We start from the raw sequence: 25,202 nt of genomic DNA, 5'->3' as shown, positions 1-25,202 counted from the left end.
AGCGCAAGCTTCGAGGTCTTCCGTACTTGCACGCGCGCGTCTGTTCTCCCGCTAACGCACATCACTCTGAATTGCTAGCAGATACTTTGCGTTTTAGAGCTAGCCTTTTCCGGGCATAGTGCGGGCTCATCCGTGCTTCTGTGCTCGTTTGTTTTTTTTTTTTTTTTTTTCGTTAAAGCTTTCAACGAGAAATTACTTTGATGCTAGCAAACGTAAAACTTTTTGACTAGTAATCCCAGTTGCTTCAGTGCTGCTTGTTTTTAAATCGTGGTTGTATTCATTTTTTATTCATCTGGCATAAAAAAGGTCGATGTATACTGAAGTAGAACGTTTAGCGTCGTATAAAGAGATCTTAATTTAGATGACCTACTTAATGTAATTGCTGGAACACTGTATTTATCTAGAACAAATCTATAAAGTAAATTAGCAAAGTTCGCGAAATATTTAGTGATATTGATCAGTAAATAGAGCATTATCAAATATAAACTGTACAACAGCTCTTATGTCTTCAAAAAATCTCAATATACAATATGCATAAACTGAAGCTGCAAAATGGGTTATCGTAATTTTCGTTACGACTTACTGAATTTAGTAAGAAAACGATCAACTATTATTTTGTTACTTTTTTCTCAATCGATTACGGATTCCTCGAGAGACTCGTAGATCTCTAACATAACTTATGGGAAGCCCGAGAATAGTGGAACAGAGCGCCAATAGAATCTCTTTTCGTTCCGAAAAAAAATCCACAGGGTATAAATTTAATTTCCTCGATTTCGTAGATGTCGAATGAGTAATAAATTAGTTAAACTAGGATAAAAATGTGCTTTTTCATCACAGCATCTTTTTTAATGTACCTTATTATTATTTATCTTACCTATATACGGAGAAGCTCAATTCGCCACGTCAATGCCGTCGTACGCGTAAATTACATCATGTGCATTTGATGCGACATATGATATGCAGGAGACGATTAATGTTACGAGCAATAGTCAATTAACTCTAAAGCTAAATATAAGTCAATTGCCTGTTCGTCAAAAGCGGATAATTGCAGACAATTACGTCAGCGCGCATAGCCAGCGAAATTAACCGTGCATTGATGCCTCGACTAAAAGCCAGTGAGAGAGTAGCCGAAAGCTATTGCGCATTGTTATGGTAGCTGCCTGCTGGCAAAACGGTTTTCGATTTTGTTTAGCCGTAGCTCCTACAGCGTCATGGGCACGTGTATGTGTATACTCGAAGAGCGAATTTGCATCGGGCAAGCGATTAGCTTAAATGCACGATGGATAGATAGTCATCGAAGCTTGCGTTAAGCTTCAAGGACTCACCAAGCTTTTAGCTGGATGGATTCATTCGCCTCGTAGCTCGTTGAATCTGCGGTTTATTCGGGAATACTCTGCAATAGAAATTTTCTCGAATTATTCCGATTTCTCCAATGATTTAGTGGCGTCTTCATGTCCTTGAGGAAAAACTAACAGTGATCACGATGCCCGAAAAATGTTAAAAAAAAATAAAATCTTCATCAAAAATGAAACAGTTGGAAACAACAGCAACATTTGGATACGGAATTTAAAAAAATTGTTTCTCTTTCAAATATATTTTTGCAACGTTTGCATGTATTGTTTACAGCGTCGCGTGCACCAAAAAAACTATCCATTTTTGGCGTTCACATGCATCGCCACCAATATTTTTTCGTACAAACCTTTTTTACGAAGCCAAAGTACGCTGCATTGTTAGCGCCCATTGTTTTCTGTGAATCATGTGTGTGTGTGTGTGTGTGTGTGTGTGTGTGTGTGTGTGTGTGTTTGTGTGTGCATGTGGTTGCTAAAACTCTCAGTTCACTAAATTCTACATTTACAGAGCAAGGTATTTTTTTAAAGTTACACCATTTAAAATTGCCAGAACTTTGAAGAAAAAAAATGTCTAGTTTTCCTGGAAAAATTTATGCAGTAGAAACTGTCTCCCCCATAGAATCGTTAAAACACAAGTTTGTCGAGAGCAAACGACTTTAGCCGGAAGCCCGCAGATTAGCCAGTATCCAGGCTAGTAAACATAGTATGACTGTCGCCAGCACATTTAGGAGTGGCATCTAAAGCCGCGTAGTATGTGGCTTCCCTCCACCTCCCCCGCCCAGCCAAGTTGTTTCACTAAGGTCTGTTTTGCCTCTCTTGAACAACAGCAGTGGCAACCACCTGCAGCAACAGCAAATTTATTGCTCCTGCGTTCTCTTGCTCATTGCCGATTATTAAACGGCCACCACCGACTTCGTAGCAACCTTAGAGCGTCGTTTTGGTCTACATAGTAATATATACGTGCGTGACTTGAATCTCACGTGCGCCGACACTTTTATCATGACTTATCTAAAGATGAGGAAGTGGGAGGACTGAGTGGTATAAAGATCGAAAGGGCAAAATTTACGGCATGCTCACAGCTTGATTTACTTATATATACACGCGCTTGTTACATGTACATGGTCGTGTACACGCACGCGCGTAAGGTACTCAACTCGACAATGTCATAAACTACCATACTGAAAAATACCTTTATTCCAGACAATATTCGCCGATGAAATGAACGTCGTGATTAACATCGTGTGGCGTAGGATTTCGGACTACACAATCTGACAAATACAGCAAGCAGATTAATATATAAACCAAGCGTTGAAATTACGCTTCGACGCTGAGAATAAAGAAAATTGAATCAGCAATTAGTCGTAGGCTCGGAAAGTAAAAATACAATTGATCGAGTTTAAGCGCCACGGACAAATTTATAACTCAATAATATAGCGTTGAGCATGGATCATGCAGCAAAGTTTCTGCATACTGCGAAACGAATATAAGCGCGCGTCGAGGCAAAACGAGGTAAAACGAGCACTATACAGAGAGAAACAGTGCGTACCCTTATAAAGATTAACGTCGCTCAGCAAGTATATAGCACCTCGCAGCTCAGTTCGTAGCTCAATGTTTTCCCGATTCCGTGAAAGTTGTAACTTTTCTTCTGCTCCGTATATATCCACTTGATGCTTTGCGCCAGCACACTCGACGATGGACATTAAAAGCACACAATATACACGTGATCGCTACACTCTCGTGAGCCGACGAACGAGAGAGAGGATAAAGAGGCCAGAAAAAAAGTGCTACGGCTCGTCATTTTTATGAGTTTCGTAGGAGGTATATCTTTGTCGTCTATCTCAAAGTGTATATATAGTGGTCACGCCGAGCGTTTCACTCGCTCATCTTTTTTCTTTTACTCATTAAATCTTATTGTTGCCATCCAATGTAACGTTCTCCTCATTTTAAGTAAATATTTATGGAACTTTAGTCTTCACTTCTTTTCCCATTCGTTGTTATGTGTCCTAGAAAGAATAAGTTAACACCGCCAAAGCGTAACAACTTTCTTTAATATTTCTTGCACGAGAAAAGTATATATACCCGTACGAATTTTTCATACATTGTGTGCGTATAATGTATGGCTAAGTGCGTGAATGAACGGCGGCATTTAACTAACGGTGCGTTCCTAAAGTCACCATTACCAAAGTTGGTTGAGAGGTTTTGAGTTACTAACAAAGTTCTCTACGGTGCGAACTTTTGTATATCATGTACATTCGTTAAATATTTAATACGTGATAGCTCGACGTTTACATTGTCTCATGCATTGGTTAGATTAAGCGTATATCTTACGATGTTATAGCTTTTACATGCGAGTTAGGAAAATCGATATAATTATGCTACTTTCGACTGCTTGCTGGGAGCCCTACTATAACCGTATATAGATTTCAGTTTCGTTTGAATACTCAATATGACATCATGTCTTATCAATCGTGATTTAACTTTTGATTACTGGAATTTAACACAGCTAAAATCTCACTTGAAATGTACGTCGAAGTGAAGAGTTATAATGACGACGAATTATAAATCTTAAAAATTGTTATCAATACGTGTTAATTCCTTAAAACCGCAATATATGAAAATAGTTGTCGTAAACTTCCCTTTGTCCTTAGTTGCCTGGTATGAAATTTGCCAACCATGTGCATGTGTTACATTTTCAAAGTGTTTACGAACTTGACGAAATGAGTGTGCTACGCAGCTTCATAACAGTGCATTTAGCTCTTGGCGTAATATACGTAGCGAAAAAAATTGAAAAAGAGAGGTGTAATAAAAAAAAATTTTTTTTCTCGAGTCTTTATCCGAACCTGTCTTGCAAGCTTTGGAAGGTCATTTGCTCAACATCAAACAAACGAGATGGAGCAGTTGAAAGTATCGTCTTAATCGAATCAAGCGACTGTTCGACTTGTCTTGGCTTTAATAGCGCTTCGTTTGGCCTTTTCCGCAAGCGCGCAGCCAGCAGCTATTTGCCACTTAATTGAAAGGCCGCTTCGACCCCTCTCCCACCCCTCCTCTCTCTCTCTATCTGCCCGACCGTTATTTTTTCCCCCTTCTAATTTGCGCGTTTATTCCGCACGCAGACGATTCTTTGCTCTGTTCTTCGTCTATATAAGTACTTTTTTCTTTTCCTCTGCCTCTAGGCTTTGTCGAGAAAACTTGCCTCGTACCCTCGCGTTTCTTGTTATACCGATTGATGCAATCACGCGATTCATAAGCATGTCTGAAACGTTTATACTCTGCTTTTTATTATTGCTTCGATACATGTATCGAATCGCATAGCTGCTAAGGTTTTATGGCCTATACGAATTGTTGTTTTTGCATGTGTAAAGGAGTACTGTTTTCAACGATTGAATGAAAAATGCATAATGATTCAGAGTCGAACTCATGCAAACGACAAAATTATTAACGTCAAGATAAAAAAAGTACAACTAGACTAAATTTTCGCAAAGATGTATAGAAGGAAAAAGACAAGTGGAGAGATTGCTGAAATAAAGAAAGTGAAAAGGATGAAAATTATAGGCGACAAACTGTCTTGGAGCTTATTTAGTCAAGGCTTTTTTATATTTCTTCGAGCTCCATTTTTTTCGCTGGTACAATCCAAGCTCGCTCTACTTTCAAATCATCGAAGGACTTGCTGCTACTACTTTGCACTCTCACTCTAAATCTCCTTTTCTCTTCTTTTTTTTTCAAGTAGTGCACGCCACGAACACACGATACTAAAATTTGCTACGACAACTTGTGGGCATTTTCGTTAATGAGAATAGGTTAAAGTTAGCCGGGGAAGAACTGGCACTACGAGCTGCGGTCGCGCTGAGCAGATGCTTGACGAAACATTTAAATTCATCCTCTGAGTTGTGTGCTACTGGGCAAGTTGGAAAAACCAAATACTCGTGGCGATGAAAGCAACTCGCGCTAAAACTTTTGATTAACTCTAAAGAAATTGACATGGGAACTGGCCAGACTTATCTCCACGTGCTTCGTGGCAATCTGATTTCTTTAGGAAAAGAAAGTTGTTTTCACAAGCCTTTTGTGCGAATACTTCGTTACTGTTGGCGCTTCTGCTTAATTCTATTTATCGAAAAAACGCGCATTTCATAGCCGTGACGTTTCTATACACTTTTACTCGAATGTCTGATTTTAATCTTCGGATGTTTAATGAATTTATCGTATCTTTTATAGAACGATTGAGCTTATCTGAAGAGTTAAGCATTTTTTTCCACAATGAGAAATACATTTCGATTAAATTTGCTTCTTTTGCAACTATTATGCATAAGTACAGTCAAATACAATTTTTTTTCTTTAAAAAGCTGTGATGTAATCTGAATCGGCATCTAAAAACATGAACGAAACTTCAACATCCGTTCAAATCCATTTACTTTGGTTTCATATCACTGAAGTATTCGTGTTTCTCAATCGTTTGCTGCTGATTTATCTTCATTATAATTCAGAAGTTTTTTCTTCTTAATTATTGATTAAAAAAAACTCTTTAAAAACGTCCTCGGCACGTGTTCTGCAATAGAGGCCGTGATAAGCATGTTGTGCTAATAAACCAACTAAACAAATTGAATTTCGCGGCATATTTAGTTTGGAAGCCAAGAGGTCAAGCTCATACCGTATCCTAATCGCAACGTATATACGCGTTGCGAGCAAAAGCGAAAGGAAAACAAACAGCAGAAAGAGAAAAAGCAACACGCTGACGCTGTTCTCCCCACCCGGAATAATTAATGTGAACGCAAGGCTCGTTCCCGGAAATGGGAGGCTCGATGAAGGCTTGGATTACGCTTCTTACAACCCTAAGGCCAGTGGTCTCACTCTCTCTCTCTCTCTCTCTCTGCACACATATACACAACAAGCTCTAACGGATAATCCCATCCCTTCGGCCTAATAGGATTACAAAGTTACTTCGTCAAAGCAGTCACCGAGTATATATCTTCCTACTGTTATGATATGATTTTTAGTTCAGTAGCAATAAACGAAAAATAGATAATTAAGACTTTTTCCAGGTTACTTCATATTATAAGATATTTTGGTAATAAATAAAAGCTGATTTTATATACAAAAATAGAGTTGCCACAATACCTGGAATTAAATCATGGTTACCATGGAATTATTATGGAAATTCGTTAGCTATGGGAAAATATCATAAAAAATCGTAGAAACTCGATGAATATGATGAAAATCAGCTATATTATTTTTTAGCTCCATGATCTTATGCTTCGCGAATCTGAAAGTGATCGGCATTCAAAACATGAAAACACGCTAAATCTGAGCTAAGCTCCCCTTGATTTCTCGTTGTTACATTGGCCTAGAGTTTCCGAGTCGCCGTCGAGTGGTCATCAATTCATTATCATGTTTTTACGTGTGTATATGTGTGTGTGTGTGTATATGTGTGTGTGTGTGTGTGTGTGTGTAGTAACATGTGACACTCACACAATAATAATTAACAATAATAATAAACTACTATTTATAAAATAATCAGGAACTGGAGTTTATTAACAAAACTTAACAATACAATTAATTAATAAGAAGATATGTTCGTGTTAATATGTTAGTGTGTCTACTTTTTAATTATTTTACTTAGCTATGAACTATTTTTATAATACTTTTGTATACTTTTATTTTCTTTTTTATTAGCCCTAATTATTGTTAAAACAATTATAAAAATTGTACAAAATAATTATGGGAATTCACCGCTATTTCGTGGAAAATATAGATATGATAAAAATTGTTGAAAAATTAATTATGGTAACCTTATAAAATTATCTTGATATTTTGGAAGGATTATAAATTATACAGTTCCAGAAGAAACTGTTTAACCTGCAATATTTGCAAAAACACGAAAATCAGGTATGATTTTCCATTTATAATATATGTATCAAATTTATAAAAAGTATTTCTAACAAAATATTCATAAAAAAAATTGAGGAAACTATTTTATATTATTATATTAATTTTACTTTTAATAAAATTACTACGCTAAAATTCTCTTCCAGTAATTTGGTCGCAGTAAAATATGAAGACGACTCTAGCAAATTAATCACAGGGTCGCAAAAATGAAACATCGCTTTCTCCTTGACATATCAGACTGTCACACTACTAATAATAAAGTCTCTTCAATGATTCAATTTACTTAGCACGGCGCCTGCCTGCGAATTTATCACTGCGAACATCTGGTATTCGTTGCTATCTTGTTGGAATCAGTCGCCATGAGTGAGAGCGCAACAGATAAAAAAGAGGATAGCTCGGGCACGGAAACCTTATCGCGAAATTAAAAAAAAAAAGCACTCGAGGAAAATGAGGAAAAGTTGATCGAAGTCGAGGTACAAAAAAAATGAGCAACGGAGATTGAGAAAAAGTTCGGTAACAGACCGTGTGCTCTCGCGCACACTTTGTATCGTGGCTAATCGAATTTTTCGCACGTGCCACCTTACGTGCCCGCGCTCCCAAGTTTTTCGTGTATTATTTCCAAAAGTTGAATCAAGCCTCTAGCTCGCCGTGGATAAAAAATTTTACTTCCAAGTGCGCGACACTGGAATGCAAAAGTGCGCTTCGCTCGTATCTTTTTTCTTTTTATTGTTACCCTCGTATGATACGATGAAATTCCATGCTAGACATTTGCGGATATCGGGTCATTTTTTTTTGCTCTACGGCACAATACCAAAAACTGCTGATGCCCGAGAAACGAAAAATAACTGCACGTCTATCAACGTTCATTACGCGCAGAAAAATAGTATACAGCCGATAAAAAAAACAAAATTACGACATGACCGATGTAGCGCATAGTGATATAGATTGATTTACAAGGCTGCTCCCCATCGAAGATATCGGGTTTGTCATGAAACAGCGATTCCCGTGTGCTACACATGTATCGCGGCATATGCGCAGAAAATTGGAAATATACCGGTGAAACGATTCTAAAAGCGCGCGCGCGGGTTAAATGTCTACTCGCGTGTGTATATCTGCAAAATCGAGTCGTCGTTTCTCGCAGCAGACGAAGAAAAACGGACGAGCGTATAAAAAGGAAGACGAGCCGCCGGTAAAACGACGCGGCCGATCGTGACTGGACTGCCGTCGCTGCCGTTGGAATTCACCGAGGAAGTAGTAGAGTCGTTGCAAACGCTTCCTTTGCGACGCGATGCGACACCAATGGCTTGCCTGTGCTTAGCTGGATATTGGAACGAGATTTGCCATTTTTTTTATTTGTAATGATCGCTCGTTATATATCACATTGGATGTATTATAACTTTTCTTGATTTCGCATCTATTGGACTTTGCTCCTTTGGTTTACTATACGTGGCTGACCAAACTCATATTTTTCTACTTCCTTTACTCTGTACTAAACAATAGCGTTTTTTCGACACCGACACTAATTCTTTTATTTTTACTGTGCTTTACATGCCTCTACGTGTCGTACATTGTTAACTTATTCAAATGAATGTGTACACGTCTGAATCGATGCACTAAAAAATATGATTATAAATTTGCAAGTGCGATGTACTATGTACTTATATTGAATTCAACACTTAAAAGCAGTACAAGTCATAAGTCGAAAATAAAGTTAGCGTCAGGAGTATAACTGGATTCATAGAACCAAAGCAAGCTAAACCAGCTGGAGTAATAAACAGTCCACATAGGTATATAGGGCACATCGAGCGCGTTCGTCTGAATAAGGTGTATGTGTATGTGTGGGTCTGTGCGCGCGCGCAGCTGCCACGACTGCATAACGTATACGTACATAGGCGCGGACAATAGCAGCGATTATGCGCAGTGAGGACGTGTGAAATTAGGTCGCTCGGTCGGAATCGCGAAAAATGAATTAAGCAAGCAAGCCGTTACCTTCGTGTACGTTAACAGATGCGTGGAAAGAGAGTCGAGAAATCCGAGCCATTTGTTCCTTGCGCTTCTCTGAACTGGATTTTGGAGCCTGTGTTTGGAGATTCTGTGGCCAATGATCGACCGACTTTTTCTTCGAGGGCTTTTGTGCCAAACTCAGCCGCACCTCTGTACGAAAAGAAAAGAGGAAACTATTCGTGTGCTCAGATGAAGTCGCTAATTAATTAGCCAAGCTGAAACACACAGAAAAGACTGTACGAATGCAGTGAAGTAGTTGGATTTGGGTCATTTCCGTTATTTAGAAAAAAAGTGGAATAATGAAAGGTGTCGAGCGACTATAGTCTTGTGTTCTTTTTTCTTACTCTTTGTTTATTTTCAAGCCTGGTAATAATGTGCACGCAACGACAACAGCCCCATGTGCCACTTCACATCCTTGTCTAAATATGCGTGAAATGAACGAGCAAATATGCGGTGTACGCTAATGGACCTATTGTTGAATTATTCATATCTAACGAACGGGTGAAGAAAAAAAATTCGCAACGTTACGTCTTATCTTTTACTTGGAAACGTATTGACGCGTGAACGTCGTTTTTTCTCATTATATTTTGCTGACACTGGTTTATAAAATTAAGTTATATCAACAGTCGGCAGATAGAAAAAAAGCGCAAGTATTTTCATTTAAAACTAACGTTACGGCCCTTAACGTTCCATTATAAATTCCAACGCCAACTTGTTCATTGTAATCCACGAACCGCACGGAAAAATGTAATTTATTTTTGACCGAAAGCTCATTGCACTTCAAAAGCCAGCCTAAACTCGCCGAAAAGTTTTCATTTAATACAAGTTCGACATTGGAGTCGAGAAACGGAAAATGCTACATGATTCAAAGAGTTTGCTTGAGCGTATGAACTTCATATAAAGTTTACTTAAGGAAAATTTCGCTCCTTACAGATGCACACCCGCATTCTGACCCGTTTCGATATTTATTCTTTTCCTTTTGGAAATCCCAAACGTCTAGTGCTCAGTGCGCCAAAAGTAGAGCGATCCAAGTCGACGGCAACTTAGTTATAAAACGTTTCCTAAACGCCGAAGCGCGCGCTGCGAGCATATCTCCAGCTTTTCGAGCGAGAGTGTAACACCGCATAACTTCGATCTCGCTGCGCGATCCTCATTTCCCTTTGAAAAGTACGGAATTATAGCACGCTCGCTCCGTCGGATGTGGAATCCATGGAATCCGCTTGCTACTTTCCCGGCTAATCTGTTTCCACAGACATAGTTTGCGATGTCGAGAGATTCTTTTAGCACACTCGTTGCATACCAATTCAAAAGTCGAATAATGTACGGTAAACAATAGAATTCATTTGATTGCACTAGATTACACCGACTCTAATCGGTTTACCATTTGATCGTAATGAACCTCTTGATTTTTTTACACTCGTTATTCTCAGCAGATTAAGTATCGGCTAAGCGAGTAAATTGGATTTTACTAATGATCCAATTGCGCAGTTCAAACAATACAAAAACTTTCATCGTCAAATTCAAGTAATTTAAAAAAAGAATAAGTAAAATCAACGGACGGTAAATCATAATAGAATCGATGACAACGAACTCTGTGAAATGAAGAAATAGTAATTCAGTCATTCACCCTATAACGGAGCTCGTTTTCCCGAGATCACAGAACTTTTCACATTTTCGCTTCTCCCAGATCGAGAAACAAAGAACAAGGAAAAGAGCCTCGCGAGAACTAAATAAAAGTCCAGCACAATATTTCCCAGTAGCATTTTAGGTATATTTTACATCCAATGCTCACATATGCGATGTAAGTAGCAATAAGTTCAAGACCCTCATCTAACACGATTTTCATCTTCGATCAAATCTAACTTTGGCTTCTCGCACTCGCTGGGAAAGAGGCAAACTAAATGCACGAGAGAGTGGTTCTAATCAACGTGAAATTCCACACGCTCGTCGACTGCGGTTATTCGTGGTGATACCGGGAGCGTGAGCGCTTAAACGTGCTTAGGTCAAAGTTTTCTGGGAGCTATGTGACGTTCTGTTTACCTTAAGCTGCAATTTAGCGTTTAATTAAAATAATACGACCTCGTTTGCTCGAAACGATATCCAACCGCCTGTGTGGTTTCATTGATTTTTGGTAAAAAGAAATGTTGAAGCATTAACGGCAATGTCAAGGATCCGTCAGAGTAGGTTTATCGGCGAGGAATCTATAAAATTCTGTGAATCGTTCACGACCACATTCATGCACACTAATCGATAGTTCCGTTCAATATAACAATATAATTCTTGCAACCTAATATTGGCACACATCCTTGACCTATCACAGCCAACAAATAAAGTGAAAATTCTGTGCAACGCAACAGTTGAACTAAATTTGCGTCAGTTCTACTTCGACATCCAAAAAAAGAACTCATCTCGCGCGTGGGTATGGTCGAATTGTATTTCTCTCACGTCACGAACGCGAACACTCTCAGGCACACAAAATACCGCAACAATAAAATATAGCCAGTTGCGCGCTTAGTCCGATTGTTACTCTTACTTTGATCGACTGAAGCTTACGGTCGTATCCTTGAAATGATGAGAGTAAATTAAATTGTCGAATAAATGACGTGAGTTACGTGAAAAATGTAATATCATCGAACGTTACTGTCTGAAAATTGAGAGAAATGAATTTAAGAATAGAAACTACAGTAGGAAAGGTAAAAACTATGGGAAAGAATCATGGAAAGTTTTAATTAAATTTTCTTTTATCTCGTGTTGATTTATACAAGTTCAGATGCCATTGGTTTGTTCGAAGTAAAGTTAAGCTGAAAAATACTATCTTTGATTCTTTCATGAAAAACTTTCTCGTGGCGACTATTTTGCATTATGACCGAAACAATGCTCAATCATTTGATTCTTTGATTCTTTTATCAAAGAACATTAAGAATCTTTAATGACTGGCGGCATCCGCATAATGATATAATGAAACACTAGCGAAACGTTCAACAAGTTTTTAACGATGATCTAAAGAATAATAAAAAAGAAACGGTCTATAAATCACAAAGCCTTTGAATGGGGGGTGGAAAGAGAAAGCACAATAATAGTCAGCTAGTAGTAAAACAAGGGCTGCACGCTTGGTTAATGATTTAGAGAGTGAAAGTTAAGTTATACCAGTACGAGCACGAAACAAGCTTAATAGAAACGCACAGCGCGTTGAAACTCTTTCTCCTTCTCGTCGTTCGCTTTTAAAGCTCTCTCGCGCGCCGAGTATTAACGGCGCGAAAGCCACGCAGATAAAAATCATCGTTTTTCATGGGGTAACGAGTCCGCGGCTAAGAGAACGACCCTTGGACATATTACGGGTGCACTGAAAAAATACGATAGCGCCGGCACGCGCGCGTGAGAAGGGAAAATATTCGCGTGAGTGTGTGCGTCTCCCTCGTAAATCTAAACCTCGCTATTTCTCTTCGAAGCTTTTCTTGCTTTTTTTCTGTGCGCGAGCTTGCACGCGATTAGCGCGCCTCGAACGATTTTACAATATTCCAACTGCGCGTGAGCGTGTGTGTCGGTGTCCTCTATCTTCTGCGTTAAGACAACAAAAGCAGCAGCAACGACAACAATGTTGCATTCGATCCTTGGTAAAAGAGATATAAAACCGTACACCTGAAGTTTATTGCACGGTAAGCGCATCGCCGCGGCAGTAGCTCGAGTGACGACGTGACTGCATGCGCGCCCACGGCTGCTCGTTTGTTCGTGCGGTTCTACACTTTTATGGACTCGCAAATTGTTGCGGGCTCGAATGTGATTATTTTTCTCACGCTAGCCGCCTTCCCTCTTTTTTTCCTTTTTCTGCAGCACACCGCACCAGGTTTGTGGTCTTTCTGTGCTTTTACGATTGTACGAGTTGTTTGGGAATTGAATTTTCACAAGCTGCCACGCCTGAATTTCAAAAATTTAGCATATTTCTCTACGTGCGATATTTGTCTTTTCACTTATATTTGTCTGTCTATTTAGAAAGAAATAAAAAATGATGTTGATGGATCAGCTGTAAAAATTAAAGTGTTTTCAAGACATTGTCAAGTACTTTTACGGTTTGGATGTGTACTTGAAAAATTCAAGTGATGTTCGTTAGGCAGCGAAAGTATAAGATTTTCTATATTTTTCAAAAGAAAAACATTCCTTTGATTATACATAAATAAATGTGAATTTGACGGTAGCCAAAAAAATAGGCCAATTCATTTTATTAACGTATTTCGTACTTGTCGAATTAGTCGCAATTTGCCGGTGAAACAATACAACTCACACACAAGTGAAGTAACCGTAAATGGCGTTCGACAAAGCGCCTGCCATATACGATAGTCGTGTGCTAATTATCGAAATGTGAGCGAGCGTTGGTGCCACCGTCGCTAATCTTGTGGTGCAGGTCGGTCGAAGGCTAAAGATATATATCGAGACGGACAGTTGAAGCTACAGAAAAGCTTTGCAATACAATCTCTGACGCGCGAAAGGCCCGAAACCACGAATGATCGAACGAGAAGCCCCGAAAACTCTGCGAATATCCTGTAATCTGTGGCTTACCAGCCGGAGGCTTTCTCTTCGTTGGTCTTCTCTCCCGACCATATAGTCGTACCACCCCATCGCTACTTTTACACCCTACAGCCGCGAATTTGCGGTTGTTGATTTTTCCTATTAGCCAATTAAACGCAGTACTAATGAAAATATTTGAAGAACTAAGGGTCGACCTTGTAATTTGGTGGCTAGCTTGCTTCTAATCAAACGACCGCTTCAACCTTGCTAATGTCAACAAAATAACTTTATAACTTTGACGACATTAAAACACGTCGAGCTTATATATACGTGGAACATGATTTCTTATCTAGAAAATTTGCTGTCGCTCAGTGCATATTTGCATTTTTAAATATACAAATCGCATCAAATTTTAACCCAATCAATAATTTATGCATATACGATCAATAAAACTGCGAGTGGCATATTGTATCGTCACAAAAAAGTATTTATTACGTTTAATATCTCACTCACATTTAACATTCCACTAAGGAAACAAACTTGATTTCACGAATCTTGAAAAGTTCTTGCGAAGATTTTGCAAAGTTTATTTATCGTCCTTTTCATCGTGAGCTTTACGTCGCCTTTGTAATTTCAAAGTTTCGCTTGAAACTTGAGCTTGCTGTCACAGCGTAAACAGGCACTTCGATACGCGTGTGCATGAAAGTGCGGGAAAGGGACAATAGCAAATCGCAAAATTCAAGAAATTTTAGTGCAAAAGTATTTACCGGTATTTAAAATAACTATGCACGTGTTTTTTTTTTCGTGAAATTTACATTCAAGCGTGTGAGTATGCGTTGAGAAAGACAAATATCTAGATTTAAAAATTTCGATTCACGTGCACCCTTTTCTGCACGTGTATGAAATGAAGCTCAAATTTTTTTCCGTAACGGCACTAGTCTATTATGCAAAATGCAATATCCGCCGCTATGAGATCACTGGATAGTGGAGGAAAAAATGAACTATGACATAAACTTCTTTTTAACGAAAAAGCTTAAATTAATTTTCTAGACTGACGAACTTTATCACATTTTCCTCATACGTTCATCAGCTTAGAAGCCAAACTATACACGCACAAGTAAGATTACTTCTTTCAGTGCTAAAAATATCATAAAATATCATAAAATATCATCGTATAATGAGATAAAAAAAATCCACGCAGGAAATGCTCGGCTAAGGCCCCGTAGGCGTTCAGCAGCGAAAATAACTATGGTAATTTGCACAGATAGGTGCGTTTGTAGGGAAAATCATCTTAAAAAGTTTCGCATGAAAAGAAAAAAAAGTTGATGAGCACAACACGAAACTTGCTCATCAGAGTTGCAGCAAGCTGCGTGATCCACAGGTGTAGGATAGGTTGCTCGCAGAGGAGCCATCCATCAAAAAGCCCAAGTTATATAGTATGTATAGCCTGATGCTCGCGAAGCGGCACAGAGGGTTGCTCCAAGTTAAAGTGGCTCTCAAGCCGCAGCCGCTCATGCGTGTTCGAGAGCAGCAGCCGCTGCCGCACGTCCGGTAATGCAATATCCGATTGCCGCGGCTCTGCGAAGATCCGTTGATTAACGCCCAAGTCCAGAGCTTCCATACTCCTGTGGGGATTTTCTGCTCGTTGCTCCCTAAGGGCAAGCTGCTACTGTTGCTGCTCCCTGATCTTTAATGAAAATTCGGACGATCCCGTGTAACCATTTGCACCGGTTAGTCGTCCACGGCTTTTGGTGCTTGCACACTGCTGACAGCCAATCTCTTGTTCATTTTTACGGCGACCCTTGAATGCGCGATAATCGCGCGCGGGGATGTAGAAAAATCATGCTCATTACCCGCCTGAATGGCCGCTCGTTATTTCAAGTGAGCGTTGGGAAACTGCCTTCTGGGCTGGCGCTTATAAAAGGATCATTGGAGCAATATTGCAGAATGAAAAGAGATAGTAAGTCGAAACTCAGCCTAATGTTAATGCTAATAAGTTTTTTTAATTCAGTTGGCACAACTAAAAATTGTACAGTTGTTATACCATACTTTCAACTAACTATCATCAAAGTTTTTACCGTTACATTGAAATGAGTCTGAGAATGAGAGATTCACGAGCTTATTATTTCAAGACTCGTATATTTTTACCTATCCTGATACATTTGTCAGAGCTCAAATTAAAGTAAGAGAAAAAACAGATTCTGTCTATTTATAATGAATCCTCTCGAAAGTAGTAGATAACGAGCTCTCGAGGAAAAAAATAAAAAAAAGAAATTTAAAACAACGCATCTCCGAAACCGCCATCGACCGAGATGAAAGAAGGTAAAAAAAATGTAGGATGCATAAATTCAAAGGACATAGTTTGTATCACAGCTTATATATTGCTGATTCCCATTGCGCACATGCGCAGCGCATACAATTCAATTCTTCGAAACTTTGTTTATGCTGCTAGTCCGGTAAAGGCTATAATGCGCTCAAGTTGTATCGTTATGAATTTACGAGGGGGAGCGAAAACTGGGCGCGCGCGCTAGGAAAAAGCTCAAACTCCATGGCTCCGGCTAGAGCCATTAGTCTTTCATTTGCATACTCGTTACCCGCTTCTCGCACGGAAGGTGTGTCTTTCTTTTCTCTCTCTCTCTCTCTCTCTCTCTCTCTCTCTCTCTCTATCTCACTTTCAACTTCGAAGCAGAGGTGCAAACGAGAAGGAGATAAGACGGGCTAAAGGAGAAAAAAAGGAAGAGGTAGCGCTAATTATACCCGTGAGAACCGTACGGGGGCTTATGAAAATTAATACGACCGAGGCTGTACAGCACTTGGCACCTTCTTCCTTTCTTACCCTGCCCCCTGCCTCACCTGTTAATAACGCTTAATGCGAACGCCTTTGAGCAGGTGCTTTCCTTTTTTTATTCCATCAAGACTTCTTCCCCGCGAGCTTTTCTCAGTTGTCTTTGAAGCCGGCTTTGAAAGTGAAAACGAGTGAAATTTTTTTCCAATTAGCTTTGTAAATTCTTTCGATGGTCAAAGGTAGCAGTAGGGCCTGTGCGGCTGCTTATCTTTGGCAAAATGCAAAAGCCTCTAATTAATTACTAGTGTTTCGCGAGGATTGAATATTTTTTCTCTTTATTTCGCTTGGAGATTGGAATAGAAATTCCGTACAAAGAAAATTGTGAGGCTTAGTCATCCCTTATATAACATCCTGACGCCGACAGATAAATCAAGCAAATAAAATCTAAAGTATCTCGCTCGCTTTCTAGGAGCTGCTATTCTTTCCTTAGAAGATAGCGGATCCAACGTCTCTAGACTAGCGCGTAAAATCTTGATTAGTAAATATCTCCGGGCGCCTACATCTACACCCCTTGTCATAAAATTCCCATCACGGGGCACTAAAAGACACAGCAGCAGTGTTACCGATAGGATAAAGAAGTTTGCGATTTACCGACAGGCTAATATAAGTTTTGATTTTTCGAAGAGCGAGCAATTGTTCTTTAGTCATAGTGATGAATTGTTTTTGTAGTCATAGCGATGAAATTGTTACCTTTTTTTTTTTTTTTTTTTTTTTCTGGACAAACGACACACGAGCTTGCGCTCGCCCTTTTTTTTGCTATTGGCTTTTTTTTTTCGCGTCGAGAGCGGTCGCTTGTGACTTTTGCTCTAATAAACGCTTAAAAATAAAACGAAAACTGTCTGAAGTTTTATTCCTTTTAAGAATTAAAAAAGCTTGGTCGAAAACATTTTGGTGCCGAAACCCGGGAATAAAGAAAGTTTCCGAGTTTTCTTTTTTTTAATTCTTGCATTTTCGTTGAAAAAAAAAAAAAAAAAAGTGTCAGTGAAGAATGGCCGGTCGAGGAGGTCAGGAGCAGGAGGTCGCTTATGACGACGATGCTCATCGTCAAGTTGACAGTGGCGTTGTCATGGCGGCTGCACCGGGAGTTGCTCGAGCTGCTGGCGCTCGGGGCCGGGCTCGTGTCCGAGGCGCTGAACATCTTCCTGCTCGTGGCCGGGAGGCGGCGCCTCGACGAGTTGTCGGCGGTCTTCCTGCTGCAACTCGAGGCCGAGTTCGGGTCCGGGCCGCCGCTTCGAGAGCGGCTCCAAGGCGTGACGCAGGTCCGGGGCGGCGTGCTGCCGGCGAGAGCGGCGCGGCTCTTCCTGCTATCGTTGCCCGAGGTCGGGCCGTTGCTGGTCGCCGAGCCGCCGCCGCCGCCGTCCCTGCGCGGGCTGCTGCTGCTGCTCGTGGCCGGGCCGCCGCGCTCGCGCCTGCTGCCGCCGCCCGAGGTCGGGCCGTTGCTGTTCGGCGGGGCGTCGATGCTGCGCCGGCTCCCGCCGTCACCGCTCGTGAACGGGTTGACGCTGGTCGCCGGGCCGCTGCCGCCGTCCCTGCGCGGGCTGCTGCTGCTGCTCGTGGCCGGGCCGCCGCGCTCGCGCCTGCTGCCGCCGCCCGAGGTCGGGCCATTGCTGTTCGGCGGGGCGTCGGTGCTGCGCCGGCTCCCGCCGTCGCCGCCCGTGAGCGGGCTGGCGCTGCTCGCCGGGCCGCCGCCGCTCGTGTGCGAGCTGTTGCTGCGCTCGCCAACGCTCGTCGTCGAGCTGTACAACGTCGAGTCGTCGATGCAGCGCCCATCAACGCGTCTGACTACGACTTCGTACCACAAGCTGACAACGGCGACGAGAACCTCGACCCCAACTACGCTCTCAATGAACCTTTCGACGTATCCATGGAAGAGGACTTCAACAACGATGAAGACGCGAACTTTAGAGACGTAAATAATTATGACAATCGATTCCATAGCACGACTAGCGATATTCCCGATAGGGTTAGGTTGAATCAGAACCATTCTAGTGATCCATTAAATAGATTAGCTGATATTTTGGAAAATTCAATTATGTCGCGCAATTCCATAGCGAGCAATGAAAGCTCAACATTTTTGAGTAGAATGTCTTCTGCAAAATCGTTGCCCGTTTTCAAGGGTGATCCACTCGAATGGTTGCGATTCAAAAATGCTTTTGAGACTTCAACTGCGACGGGAAATTATAACGAAGAAGACAATGTTCTTCGTATCGCGGATGCCTTAAAAGATAAAGCTTTTGAAGCAGTAAAATCTCTGTTTATGTCCTGCAAAGATACGAAATTGATAATGCAAACATTAGAAATGCGATTCGGGAATTCGAAGTTGATTCTTGATAAATTGTGTGATGACATTCGAAAATTACCAAACTTGAACGTAGATGAGTCGCGAATGATTGAGTTTGCGACCATTTTGAGAAACACCATTTCGGCAATAAAAGGGTTGAATGGTTGGCAAGGTTACTTGCAAAATCCTGAAATTATTGACAACATAATTAGAAAATTGCCCGATTCAATTGTAACAATTTACGCGCATCTTGATTCAACAAACTGTGAAAACAAAACTGATTTGGAAAAATTGTCTGATTTTATTTTCGAAGAGACAAATAAGAGAATCAAAAAGAATTTAATTATTTTGAAAACGGCATCTGCTCAAAACAAACGCCCGCATAACAACGATCGGGACAATTCGAGAAATATTTTGTTGATCGATACTAATAATAAAACTAATGAAAACGATGATGATCAACAACCGCAAGCAAAGAAACGAAAAACTGAGAAATCATGTCTTCTTTGTAATCGTAGAAATCATTTGATTAAGGATTGTCGCGATTTTGCGAAAGAAAAATTGAATGTGCGTTGGAAATTTGCTAGGAGCGAACGTTTGTGTTTCGTATGTCTTGAAAAGGGTCATTCGCGTGAAAATTGTCAATCCAAAATCACTTGTGCTCGTTGTAAACGAAATCATCACACCTTATTACATTTCACTCCAAAAGATGAACTTTCAAAGTCCGTTGAAGCTCAAAAGACTGCTCAAATTGATAGTGAGGAAAATTTGAAACAAAATCAATTTCCAAGCAATTCTTTCAACGCTGATTCATGACTAGCTTCGTGCTCTTTATTAAAAACTATTCGGGTTGAACTCTCAGTAAACGAAAAATCAGCGTTAATCTACGCTTTGATTGACGATGGCGCAACAATTTCCATTATAGATGCTTCTGTAATAAAACGTTTATCAGCTCCTAAATTCAAAACGAATATTTATATCAAAGGTATAGCAGGTGAAAAAGCAGTTTTAAAGTCAAATTATAAAACAAATTTGCATGTCAAAATTGAATCAGATCTTTTCGCAGTAAATAATTTATTAGTTGTCAATGAGATTCCACTGTCGAGACAAGTTATTGTTAAAGAATTAGCTGATTTTTGCAAACAGCGAACTGACGTTTACGTGGAGCCATTCAATGAAATTCCTCTCATGTTAATCGGTCAAGACAATTGTCGTCTTATTCTTACACGAGAAGTTCGCACGATTATGAAAGACGATTTAGTTGTTTCGCGCTGTTTATTAGGCTGGTCCATCCACGGTCATTTTAACTCTTCTATCAAAACATTATCAATAAATTTGTGTAACACAGGGGTTGTGAAAAGACCGTCGAAACCACATAATGACAAAGAGCTTAATGAATTAGTATTTAATTATTTCAATCTCGATGCTATCGGAATTATTCAGTTTAAATGTGTTGATCCGGGTATTGCTCGTGCAATTAAAATTCTAGATTCAACTAGCAATTACGTGAACGATTCATGGGAAGTAGGTTTACTTTGGAAATCCGAAAAACGTAATTTCCCAGACGGAAAAGCTCAAGCATTGTCTCGATTATTATCTCTTGAAAGAAAGTTAGATCGCGATAAAGAATATGCTGGTTTATATTATAAAGAAATGGAAAGATTGTTTGAGTGTGGGTTTGCTGAAAAGGTCATTGAAGAATCGAGTGACAATCGAATTTATTATTTGCCTCATTTCGGAGTTCGCAATGTAAATAAGCCCGGTAGAGTTCGTTTAGTTTTCGATGCGGCTTCGAAATCCGAATCTGTCAGTTTCAATGACCTTTTATTACCTGGCCCGGACTATTTAAAATCTTTACCAGGAATTTTAATGCGGTTTCGTCAATACAAAATTGCAGTCAAATCGGACATAAAAGACATGTTTATGAAAATCAAAATTATTGATTCGGATCGCGACGCGCAGAGATTTTTATGGAGAGGTTCGGATCGTACAAATGAGCCGACAATTTGTAGAATGCGAGTATTATTATTCGGAGCCAAATCGTCACCTAGCACAGCTTTGTATATTAAAAATAAGAATGCGATGACTTTTCAATCTCAATTTCCTATAGCTTCACAAAAATTAATTGAAAATTGTTACATGGACGATTATTTAGATAGCTTTGAGTCTAGTCAAGAAGCGAATGACATAGTAAAACAAGTGATCAAAATCAATGAAAAGTCAGACTTTAAAATGCACAGTTGGTCAAGTAATTGTCGTTTGGCTCTTGTTGATATTCATTCGTCAGCTCAATCAAAAGAGATTATAAATAGTTTAAACCTGGATGAGAGTGTAGAAAAGGTGTTAGGTTTGAAATGGCTTAATAGCTCAGACTGTTTAACCTTTAATTTTAACAGCAAGAAAATTTCACCTGAAATTTTGCAAGGAGTTCAAAGTCCGACTAAGAGACAGTTTCTAGGTATCATTATGTCTATTTATGACCCTTTAGGATTTTTGTTACCTTTTTTGATTCAATCAAGATTTTTAATGCAGAAAATATGGAAAAGTAAAATACATTGGGACGATTTGATTTCGAATGACGAATTTATCGTGTGGAAAAAATGGCTTCTCGAGTTAAAAAATATTGAGTCAGTTAAAATTAATCGTTGTTATCAGTTGCGAGACTTTCAAAAAAAAGATGCCGAGCTACACGTATTTTGCGATGCAAGCTCAAATGCTTGCGCAGCTGTCTGTTACTGGCGCTTTCATATAGGCGAGGAAAGGTTTCACGTAGCTTTTGTGATGGCGAAAAGTCGTGCTATAGCTCTTAGCGACAAAAGTACGATTCCTAGATTAGAATTACAAGCCGCCCTGATTGGAGTGAGATTAGCTGAATTTGTCGTACGCGAACATGATTTTTTTGTTAAAAAGCGATACTTTTGGTCAGATTCTACAACTGTTTTGAGTTGGATTCGAAAGAATCCATTAGAATTCAAAAGTTTTGTCGCGAATCGTGTTGGTGAAATTCGTAAGAAAACAAATCCGGATGAGTGGCATTGGGTAAGCTCAAGTCAAAATGCAGCTGACGACGGTACGCGTTTTAGGCCGGAGGCTTTGCAAAATAAAAGCCGCTGGTTATCAGGTCCACCCTTTCTATTTGATTCGGAAATTGACTTAAACAATAAATTAGATTTGAGTATCACCGAAAAGACAGTCGAGACGGAAAAAGAATTTATTACTAGAGAAGAATTTATTTTATTGACTAATCATTTCTCTCCATTAATTGATTTTAATCGATTCTCGACGTTTTTACGTTTGACGCTCACTTTAGCAAAAGCTCTTGAGATTCTTGATATTTGGATGAAAAGAAATATAAACTTATTCGAAACTCGGACTGAACGTTTTGAAAGAGCAAAGACATTAGTGTTGATTCAAAGTCAAGTTATTTCCTTTCAGGCTGAAATTGCCTCGTTAAAATATTCGGGTACGGTTCGTAAAAATAGTAAAATTACAAATTTATCTCCTTACGTCGATGAAAATGGTTTACTGCGATCGGACAGTAGAATCCAAAATAAAATCAATCAGGAGTTTCGAAAAGATCCGATAATACTCGATGGCGATGAAAGACTTTCGAGATTAATCATTCAACATTATCACGAAGAATTTTTTCACATGCATCACGAAGCGGTTATCAATGAAATTCGTCAGCTGTATTTCATTATTGGTTTACGTCGCGTTTTTAGAAGTATCGTTGCGCATTGTCCGACGTGTCGACAATTAAGAGCAAAACCATATCAACCACGAATGTGTGCTCTACCCGATGCTAGGCTGGCTTATCGAATGAGGCCTTTCAGTCATTGCGGTCTCGATTACTTTGGACCTATTTGGGTAAAAATAGGACGAAGAAAAGAGAAACGGTGGGGAGCGATATTTACCTGCATGACGGTTCGGGCAATACACATCGAATTGGTCGATAATTTGAGCGCGGATTCTGCGATCATGGCTTTACGTAGATTTTCGGCATTGAGAGGTTTCCCGGTGTATATTTATTCTGATAATGGAACATGTTTCGTTGGAGCTAATAGAGAATTGTTAGAGGCGATCGAATCAATTGACTATGCAAAATTGTTTCAATTTACGTCAAAAAATAATATAGTTTGGAAGTTTAATCCACCTACAGCCTCCAACATGGGAGGGGCGTGGGAGAGACTTATCAGGTCGGTGAAGTGTGCGTTAGCGGCTACTATTAGACATAGGCATCCAAAAGAAGAAACCTTACGTACCATTTTAGCGGAAATTGAACATAGTGTAAATTCTAGGCCATTAACGCACGTTTCAGCCGACCCTCATGATTTGGAAGCTCTCACCCCAAATCATTTCCTGATTGGATCCTCTTCAGGACAATTATGTTTACCACGATATACTTATAAAAATTTAGACTTAAAGAAAGAATGGAAAAAAGCTCAAATGTACGCGGATGAATTCTGGAATCGATGGTTACGCGAATATCTTCCAACATTACATTCTAGAAAGAAATGGCAAAAGGACCAACCTCAATTAAAAATAAACGATTTAGTTATAATTACCGATGAAAATGTACCAAGAAACTGTTGGAAAAAGGGAATTGTAATTCGTGTTTTACCAGGCGCCGATAATAGAGTAAGAGTTGTTGAACTAAGAACGGAAAACGGAGTGTTAACAAGACCTAGTAATAAATTAGTTAAGTACGCATGAATAGATCATGCGGGATCACTTGTCTGAGAATTGACTGTAAAACCTCACTCAAAAGAGAAAGGTATTCTTTGAATTTGTGTCAAGGCCGCGTCGCGAAAGAATTGCTTTCGTGGGCGCAGAATCTTTGCCAATGAATTTTGATTCAGTAAAAGGCAAAGCTACGGGGTAGTTAAGCGCAGAGGCTTGTCTACGGACGGTTGGCTGGACAAATTCGGGTTTAATTTTCTTGAGAGTTGGTAAGAGTAATAGATATGAAATAAGACGCAATTGTAAATTATATAATTTGTTTTATTTATGATTGATGTTTACTATTAAAGTTTAAGAATACAAAATATAAAATTTTGTAGGTGAGGAGGATGTTACCGATAGGATAAAGAAGTTTGCGATTTACCGACAGGCTAATATAAGTTTTGATTTTTCGAAGAGCGAGCAATTGTTCTTTAGTCATAGTGATGAATTGTTTTTGTAGTCATAGCGATGAAATTGTTACCTTTTTTTTTTTTTTTTTTTTTTTCTGGACAAACGACACACGAGCTTGCGCTCGCCCTTTTTTTTGCTATTGGCTTTTTTTTTTCGCGTCGAGAGCGGTCGCTTGTGACTTTTGCTCTAATAAACGCTTAAAAATAAAACGAAAACTGTCTGAAGTTTTATTCCTTTTAAGAATTAAAAAAGCTTGGTCGAAAACAAGCAGTATACCTTCTACTGTGGCGCCCCGCGAAACTCCACATCTTATATAGCTCATCCACCAGGATGCAAAACGACCATTACGCGTTTTACCTCTGGCGCGTAAGACATTATAAATGATCCAGCATTCGGTAATCTAATGTTTGTTTGGCCGCGTAGTTTTTTTTTCCTTTTTTTTCGGTGTATAAGGAGCGTTAATGAGTAAATTAGGAAGACGAATCGTGGTCAGACTTGCAACTTTCGCGTTTAACGATTCGTAAGTGTATTATTTAGAAAGGCGAGTAAGCCAGGGGCTCTCGGCGTAATTGAGATTCATGACGTGGGAGTAGTTTGTAATGCCACCCACATGCGCTTGAATTAATAATTGCGTACGAATATGCGTTGCGGTGAGGTACGGAGAGAGAGCGAGAGAGAGCGTTTATTCTAAATTAGGCGGTAACGTTATCTCGTTGACGATGGATGGTGTGCTATTTTTAGTTGCAGTTAATTCATTACCGAACTAATGAGCAATTGATTCTCATCTCGAGTTTCAGATTCCACGCATGCGGACGCACTGCCTGCACTAAAATGAAAAATTATAAATTTAACCCTTTCAGTCACGCAATTCAATTTGCTTTGTTATGAAAGTGCCAATATACGTTTCCGATGTATTTTTCGACGTTGAATTCAAATCTGGCGTTAAAAGTAAAAACAACATGGAGTGAAAACTACCCTTTCAGTCACGAAATACAAATTTTTTTGTTATGGAAGTAAAAATAAAGTAATTTTTAATGTAACAATTTTAAATGTAAAAAATTTTAATTGTAAAAAAAATTATATATCAATAAATAAAGAAAAGTGATATTATAAAAAAAGGTGTATTTTTTACTTTATTATAGAAGTTCTTTTTGGATTTATTTCATTTTTTATATCGGATTTAAATTCAGCGTTGAAAAATACATGG

General features: G+C 39.4%; 1 protein-coding gene across 1 annotated transcript in view; it reads left to right on the top strand.

Annotated features, from left to right (window-relative positions):
* The window catches only part of LOC131671820 (acetylcholinesterase-like), a 112,687-nt gene that overhangs the window by 74,387 nt on the left and 13,098 nt on the right, over nucleotides 1-25,202 (top strand). The gene's annotated exons all lie outside the window — the stretch shown is intronic.

This window comes from Phymastichus coffea, unplaced genomic scaffold, assembly GCF_024137745.1.
Source record: "Phymastichus coffea isolate CEN01 unplaced genomic scaffold, Cenicafe_Pcof_1.1 PCOF00136, whole genome shotgun sequence".
Taxonomy (NCBI): domain Eukaryota; kingdom Metazoa; phylum Arthropoda; class Insecta; order Hymenoptera; family Eulophidae; genus Phymastichus; species Phymastichus coffea.
The sequence above is the reverse complement of the archived record's forward strand: the minus strand, read 5'-3'. Positions and strand labels throughout refer to the sequence as shown.